The sequence below is a fragment of the Physeter macrocephalus genome, chromosome 13 (assembly GCF_002837175.3).
Source record: "Physeter macrocephalus isolate SW-GA chromosome 13, ASM283717v5, whole genome shotgun sequence".
Lineage (NCBI taxonomy): Eukaryota > Metazoa > Chordata > Mammalia > Artiodactyla > Physeteridae > Physeter > Physeter macrocephalus.
The window spans coordinates 24,423,081-24,432,084 of NC_041226.1; the positions used below are offsets into that span (position 1 = coordinate 24,423,081).

Genomic DNA, 9,004 nt, shown 5'->3' on the forward strand with positions numbered 1-9,004 from the left:
TGTGGGGGGGTTGGTGGTGGGATGAATTGGAAGATTGGGATTGACATACATACACTAATACGTATAAAATAGGTAACTAATAAGAACCTGCTGTATAAAAAATAAACAAAATAAAGTTTAAAAAAATGAAAAAAATGTAAAAAAAAAAAAGGAAAAGGTGACATCATTACAGGTCCTATATTGGAAAAATCATAAGAGCTTATTATGCACAACTTTAAGACAATTAATTTAAAAATTTAGATGAAATGTACCCTTAGGAAAGCTCAACTTACCAAATCAAAAAACTCCAAATAGTTCTATTTCTATTGCAGGAATAAGCCCATAATCTAAAGCCTTCCCTCAATGAGAATCTTAAATCCAGAAGAATTCACCAGTCCCTTCCATCAAATATTTGCCAATTAAAAATTGTCACTTGCCATCTGCCTCTACAAGGATGAAGTCTCTGGCCACTGACCTTCAACACACTCTGAAAGGAGTTTAGGGTAGAGATCAGGAATGAGGCACTCTGTGCTCTGAGAAAAACTGGCAGAACAGGCCTTCAGATAAATATTTTTCAGAAGAATACTTTATGAACCAGAAGTGAGTTCTCACCAGACATCACGCCTCCTGGCATCTTGATCTTGGACTTTCCAGCCTCCAGACCAGTGAAAAATAAATATTTGTTGTTTAAAATACCCCATCTGGCTGCTCCCAACGGGTCTGAGACTCACCAGCCCCTCTCCCAGGAGACCAATGCAGTCAGCCAGCCCCTGCTTATTGGTAACCATATGTGACCAAAAGGCCGTGATCAAAAATGCCAATATGGGGCTTCCCTGGTGGCGCAGTTGTTGAGAGTCCACCTGCTGAAGCAGGGGACACGGGTTCATGCCCCAGTCTGGGAAGATCCCACATGCCGCGAAGCAGCTAGGCCTGTGAGCCATGGCCGCTGAGCTTGCGCGCCCAGAGCCTGTGCTCCGCAACGGGAGAGGCCACAACAGTGAGAGGCCCGCGTACCGCAAAAAAAAAAAAAAACAAAAAAATGCCAATATGTCAGAGGAGATGCAACAGGACTTGGTGGAGTGTGCTACTCAGGCACTGGAGAAATATAATATAGAGAAGGACATTGCAACCCATATCAAGGAGTTTGACAAGAAGTACAACCCCACCTGGCATTGCATCATGGGGAGGAACTTCGGTAGTTATGTGACACATGAAACCAAAGACTTCATCTACTTCTACCTGGGCCAAGGGCCATTCTCCTGTTCAAATCTGGTTAAAAGCATGGACTGTGCCACATACTCTGTGATCCATCACAAGAACTGCAGCCTAAACTCCAAATACCAGAGACTGAAATCTTCAGCCTTGCCTAAGGGAACATCTCGATCTTTATAGTGTTTGTTTTGTACAGAGCATTCTATGTGCTAGTTTGTTGTGGTTATAAAGCAATTAGCAAAAAAGCTTACATTGTATTTATTTTCTATTCCATACCTCTTTGCCCCATGTTTTTTTTCTTCAAAATCCATTCCATTAAAGAAATAAATCTGTTGGAGAAGTGTGCATTAATTATGATTTGTCCAAATAATCTATAATAATAATAATCTAGGGTTGAAGATGGCCTATTATTTGATCTTGGGTAGGCTGGTGGGGGTTATTCCTTGAAGTTTCTGTGGGATATAATAGACTAGCCTATTCAATACTCTTGAGTTTCATTCTTGCCCATCCTGCTACTGTTGTGCATGGAAGAATACTACTTAGAAGTGCATGTTGAGAAATGCATGGCAGAGAAACTATTGGATTAACTCTTACTCCTGATCTGATAAATACTTTCCTTAAGTGCTCATTTTGTTAAAAGATACTGGTTTAGAGTGTTCTGGACCTTAGTCCTCAATTGGTGATGAACGTGTAGTAGAACTCCCTTAAGCCTTGTATGGCTGTAAAATGGAAATAAGCTGATAAGAAAGTTGGGCTACTGACAAATTTGTTGGGCTCTAGACTATTTCCCCTCCTCTGCCTTGGCCAAAGTATACTCTAAAGATTAAAGGTGGTCTTAAAAGGGAAAAATCTTCCTGCATACTCTATTAGAATCACATGGAAGGCTGGTGCACATGAGACCTTCTGTGCACCACTTCCCTGGTGGTGCAGTGGTTAAGAATCCACCTGCCAATGCAGGGGACACAGGTTCGAGATCTGGTCTGGGAAGATCCCACATGCCGTGGAGCAACTAAGCCCTTTCACCACAACTACTGAAGCCAGCATGCCTAGAGCCCGTTCTTGGAAACAAGAGAAGCCACCGCAATGAGAAGCCTCCACAATGAGAGGCCCGTGCATCACAACAAAGAGTAGCCCCCGCTCACCGAAACTAGAGAGGGCCCGCACACAGCAATGAAGACCCAACGCAGCTAAAAATAAATAAATAAAAGTAAAAAATAAATTAAAAAGTCACAAGAAACTCATTTAAAAAAAAGTCTGCAGGAATTTACACTTAAAAAATTAAATAAAATAAATAAAATAAAATACCTAGTCTATGGTATTTTTGTTATAGCAGCCTAAATGGAATAAGACATCAGATATAAGAAGTCAGTTAAAGATTAATTCAAGAATGCAAAATAAAACATCCCATACAGGAGGGGAGGGGACAAGATAGCAGTGTAAAAGGACATGAGCTCACCTCTTCTTACGAAAACACCAAAATCACAACTAACTCCTGAACAATCATGGACCAAAAAATGCTGGAACCTATCAAAAAAGATATCCTACATCCAAAGTCAAAGAAGCCGCCACAACGAGACAGTAGGAGGAGGGTGATTGTGATAAAATCAAATCCCATACTCACTGGGTGGGTGACCCACAAACTGGAAAATAACTATATCACAGAAGTTCTCCCACAGAAGTGAAAGGCTCCCTAGCCTGGGGGTCTGGCAACAGGAGGAGGAGCCTCCAAAGAATCTGGCTTTGAGGCCAGTGGGGTTTGATCGCAGGAATTCCACTGGACTGGGGGAAACAAACACTCCACTCTTAGAGGGCACACAGAAGGTCTCGTGTGCACCAGGACCCAGGAAAAAAACAAGTGACCTCATTAAAGCCTGGGCCAGACCTACCTGCTGGTATTGAAGGGTGGAGATTTTTCAATCTCCACAAATCAATTAGTGTGATACACCACATCAACAAATTGAAGAATAAAAACCATATGATCATCTCAATACATGCAGAAAAAGCTTTTGACAAAATTCAACACCCATTTATGACAAAAACTCTCCAGAAAGTGGGCACGGAGGGAACATACCTCCACTTAATAATGGTCATATATGACAAACCCACAGCTAACATCATACTCAATGGTGAAAAGCTGAAAGCATTTCCTCTGAGATCAGGAACAAGACACGGATGTCCACTTTCACCACTTCTATTCAAAATAGTTTTGGAAGTCCTAGCCACAGCAATCAGAGAAGAAAAGGAAATAAAAGTAATCCAAATTGGAAAAGAAGTAGTAAAATTGTCACTGCTTGCAGATGACATCATACTATACATAAAAAATCCTAAAGATGCTATCAGAAAACTACTACAGCTCATCAATGAATTTGGTTACGTTTCAGAATACAAAATTAATACACAGAAATCTGTTGCATATCTATACACTAACAATGAAAGATAAGAAAGAGAAATTAAAGAAACAATCCCACTTACCATCACATCAAAAAGAATAAAATATCTTGGAATAAACCTACCTAAGGAGGCAAAAGACCTGTACTCTGAAAACTATAAGATGCTAATGAAAGAAATCAAAGATGACACAAACAGATGGAAAGATATACTGTGTTCTTGAATTGGAAGAATCAATACAGTCAAAATGACTATACTACCCAAGGCAATCTACAGATTCAATGTAATCCCTATCAAATTACCAATGGCATTTTTCACAGAACTAGAACAAAAAATCTTAAAATTTGTATGGAGACACAAAAGACCCCAAATAGCCAAAACAATCTTGAGAAAGAAAAACGGAGCTCGAGGAATCAGGCTCCCTGACTTATGACTATACTACAAAGCTACAGTCATCAAGACAGTATGGTACTGGCACAAAAACAGAAATATAGATCAATGGAACAGGATAGAAAGCCCAGAAATAAATCCACGCACCAATGGTCAATTAATCTACGACAAAGGAAGCAAGACTACACAATGGAGAAAAGACACTCTTTTCAATAAATGGAGCTGGGAAAACTGGACAGCTACATGTAAAAGAATGAAATTAGAACATTCTTTAACACCATACACAAAAATAAACTCAAAATGGATTAAAGACCTAAATGTAATATCTGATACTATCAAACTCTTAGAGGAAACCATAGGTAGAACACTCTTTGACATAAATTGCAGCAATATCTTTTTGGACCCATCTCCTAGAGTAATGGAAATAAAAACAAAAGTAAACAAATGGGACCTAATTAAACTCAAAAGCTTTTGCACAGCAAAGGAAACCATAAACAAAACAAAAAAACAACTCACAGAATGGGTGAAAATATTTGCAAACAATGGGACCGACAAGGGATTAATCTCCAAAACCTACAAACAGCTCATGCAGGCCAATATCAAAAAAATACAAACAACTCAATTAAAAAAATGGGCAGAAGACTTAAATAGACATTTCTCCAAAGAAGGCATGCAGATGGTCAAGCAGCACATGAAAAGATGCTCAACACTGCTAATTATTAGAGAAATGCAAATCAAAACTACAATGAGATATCACTTCACACCAGCCAGAATGGCTATCATCAAAAAATCCACAAACAATAAATGCCAGAGAGGGTGTGAGATAAAAGGAACCCTCCTACACTGTTGGTGGGAATGTAAATTGGTATAGCCACTTTGGAGAGCAGTATGGAGGTTCCTTACAAAACTAAAAATAAAGCTACCATATGATCCTGCAATCCCACTCCTGGGCATATATCCAGAGAAAAACATGATCCAAGAGGATACATGCACCCCAGTGTTCATTACAGCACTGTTTATAATAGCCAAGACATGGAAGCAACCTAAATGTCTATCAACAGAGGAATGGATAAAGAAGATATAGTACATATATGCAATGGAATATTACTCAGCCATTAAAAAAGAATGAAATAATGCCACTTGCAGCAACATGGATGGACCTAGAGATTGTCATACTGAGTGAAGTAAGTCAGACAAAGACAAGTATCATATGCTATTGCCTATATGCAGAATCTAAAAAATGATATAAATGAACTTATTTACAAAACAGAAACAGACTCACAGATTTAGAGAATGAACTTAGGTTACCAGGGGGAAGGGTGGGGGGGAGGAATAGTTGAGGAGTTTGGGATTGACATGTACACACTGCTATATTTAAAATGGATAACCAACAAGGACCTACTGTATAGCATAGGGAACTCTGCTCAATATTAGGTAACAACCTAAATGGGAAAAGAATTTGAAAAACAATAGATACATGTATATGTATAACTGAATCACTTTGCTGTACACCTGAAACTAACACAACATTGTTAATCACCTCTACTCCAATATAAAATAAAAAGTTGAAAAAAACATTCAATGAGATATCACCTCACACCAGTTAGAGTGTCCATCATCAAAAAATCTACAAACAATAAATGCTGGAGAGGGTGTGGAGAAAAGGGAACCCTCCTACACTGTTGGTGGGAATGTAAATTGATACAGCCACTATGGAGAACAGTACAGAGGTTCCTTAGAAAACTAAAAATAGAATTACCACATGACCCAGCAATCCCACTACTGGGCATAGACCTGGAGAAAACCATGGTTCAAAAGGATACATGCACCCCAATGCTCATTGCAGCACTGTTTACGACAGCCAAGAAATGGAAGCAATGTAAATATCCATCAGCAGATGAATGGATAAAGAAGATGTGGTACATACATACAGTGGAATATTGCTCAAACATTAAAAAGAATGAAATAATGCCATTTGCAGCAACAATGGATGGACCTGGAGATTATCATACTGAGTGAAGTAAGTCAGACAAGCAAAGACAAATATCATGATATTGCTTTTATAAGGAATCTTTAAATATACAAAAGCTAAATAACTAAGATCCTCTTAATTGCTTTTTGCTGTGATCTAACAGAACCCCGGTCTTGTTTGTGGCAGCAGTGGGCCCAGGTGAAAATGATCAATTCCCTGAACACTCTTGTATCTAAGAGTCAACATAGTTCTGGCCAATGAGATAAAAGAAGTCTCCTGAATGAGACTTCTGAGAGGAATACCTTGTGTAAGTTTGTGATAAGAAGACTGTAAACTTGAAAGCAAAATTGCATATGGAAAAGTTGTTTTTATGGTGAACTTATTCTATGAGCCCAATTTCTTACATCTTCTCATACCTAGAAAAGCACTAAAATCATTACGGAGACATCTGCATCTCGCCACTAGCAGCAGCCTTCTGCCAAAACGTGTGCTTGATTGCACTGTATCCCCTAAAATCACATATATATTGACTTCTCCCCTTACCTCTTTGGAGCAGGTCCTCAGAACTATCTGATAGGCTGTCTCCGAAGCTACAGTACTCATTTTGCCCCAAATAAAAGTTAACTCACAACTCTCACATTGTGCACTTTTTTTAGTCAACATATTTAAGGAATAAATTACATCAGACTGACAAATTCTGTAGAGTATTAAAAGAGGGACTATTTCCCAGCTCATTCAATGAGGAAAGCACAAAACTTGCCAAGGATATTAAATAAAGGAAAATTAGAGGTCCATCTCTCACATTTACATATATTCAAACGTTCTACACAAAATTTTAACAAACCAAATCTAATAACATACAGAAAGGATAACACATCATGACCGATTTGTGTTTAAGAAAGAAAAAAAAGCAAGTTTGATTAAACATTCAAATATCAACGTATTGACCATTTCCAAAACAGGCAGTCATGGCTGCCAGGGAGGAAGTACTCACCTTGCAGGCTGACGCGTAAGGAGGGGCTGAATTTTCTAAAGCACAGGCTGGTGGAGGCTCTTTGGGGTGAGCTGGAGCTGGAGCTGCAGCAGGAGTGGGAGCCGGAGCCTGCGCCAGACCCTGCGCTGGAGCCTGTAGCCAGGGCGAGAATATCTGCTTCTGCTGTTGCAGCTGCCCCGGAACATCTCCGAATTGAGACTCTGCACTCGGCCAGCAGCTAGTGCTGCCTGTGCTGAGCATGCGCGGACGGCTGGGTTTGGGAGTGCAACGTGCGTCGTGAGCAATGATGCTCTGAGCTACCCACAGCACCTGGCAACTTCTGGCGTGGCGTTCGTCGGCTTAAGCGACTGCCTCTTGTTTGGAGATGAGCAACTTGGCCCGCTGAGGGCTGCACCACGAGACCTTTTCTGCAGCCACCTCTCCTCGGCCTCGAGTGCGTGCCCTACTCCAGGCCCTTATGCCCCACTGCTCGGATAACGTGCTCACTCGCCACCTGGTTAATGACACATCATGCTGGCCAGCCGGCCTCTTGTGTTGGCCAGTGCCTTTGCTTACAGGCCCAAATCCCAGCCTTTTACTACGACAACAGCAGGCCTTGCTATCCCTGCGTCTTCCCTCAACTGCCTCTGACAGAGACAGTAACCAAATGCTTGGATGGCGGGTTGCTCAGTGTCTGGTGTTGTAACCATAATCCGGATGCTGGGCTGCCTGCAGACGCTAGAAGTGCTGAGGATCACTGCTGTCTGGGCCCTCTCACAGTGGCACCCGGCTGCTCTGGGATGCCTTCAGAAGCATCTCCACAGAATTCAGCAGCTGAGCAGCAGGGCCAACTGTGCAGCTCGCGAGGAGCAGCCCACTGTGGCTAATCTGCAGAACTATGAATCAAGCCTTCTGTAGCCCCAAAACCACCAGAAAGTACTGCGCCCTGCAGCTGCTGAGCCCAGAGGAGCAGGCTTCTCTCACCGACTCTAAATGACTTCCGGGTTCTGGGGCACCTCACCTGTTGCTGAACTTCACAATTCAAAGTATATGTTGTTTGCCTCTTGCTCTACACATCCCTTTAAAACGCTTGTAATCGAGGGATGCAGAAGAGCTGGAAAATCCTAGAAGTAATCCAGGAAGGGATTCGCATGGGAGTGGCCCCTCTCTCTCCATTTATGTGACTTGAAAACTGGGCAATGACTCGCAGAAATCCATGAAATAATCTTGCATAAGGTTGATGATGCTGTCTCCCAATTACCTGGCTACCAATCTATCAGAAGAATGTCCAGGAGCTAATCATGCCCTCTTTGAACATTACTATAAAACTTCTCACTACCCCCTCCAGGCTGGGACACAGAGTTTTGAAGGCAAAAGCCTGCTGTGGCCCACCTTGCTTGGCAAAGAATAAAGCTATTCTTTTCTACTTCACCCAAAACTCTGTCTCTGAGAATTCATGCAGTGTCAGGGTACAGAGGCCAGATTTGGTTTCATTCCTTTCCTGTTTTGAAGATATAACAGAACTGTTATTACTGCTTCTCCCAAAAAATTATCTGAACACGTGACAGAGCTGGAGGGGAGAATTAAAAAAACAACAATGTATTTTACCACAACATAATAAAAGACAAAATATGATCATCTAAACAGATGTAGAAATGTAACATCCTTTCATAAAAAATAAATCTCTTTGTTAACAAAGAATAGAAGGGAATTTTTTTATGTATTAAAGACTATCTATCCAGGAGGAGGAGCTTCAAGATGGCGGAAGAGTAAGACGTGGAGATCACCTTCCTCCCCACAAACATATCAGAAATACATCTACATGTGGAACAACTCCTACAGAACACCTACTGAATGCTGACAAAAGACCTCAGACCTCCCAAAAGGCAAGAAACTCCCCACGTACCTGGGTAGGGAAAAGAAAAAAGAAAAAACAGAGACAAAAGAATAGGGATGGGACCTGCACCAGTGGGAGGGAGCTGTGAAGGAGGAAAGGTTTCCTCACGCTAGAAGCCCCTTCGCGGGCAGAGACTGTGGGTGGGTTAGCGGGGGAAGCTTCGGAGCCATGGAGGAGAGCGCAGTAACAGGGT

The 9,004-nt window shown here is 41.4% G+C and overlaps 2 pseudogenes; both read left to right on the plus strand.

Moving 5' to 3' along the window:
• Nucleotides 1–732: 732 nt before the first annotated feature.
• LOC102986285 (dynein light chain 1, cytoplasmic-like) lies at nucleotides 733–1,256 on the plus strand (annotated as a pseudogene).
• Nucleotides 1,257–6,909: 5,653 nt separating this feature from the next.
• LOC112065414 (adenylyltransferase and sulfurtransferase MOCS3-like) lies at nucleotides 6,910–8,010 on the plus strand (annotated as a pseudogene).
• Nucleotides 8,011–9,004: the final 994 nt, after the last annotated feature.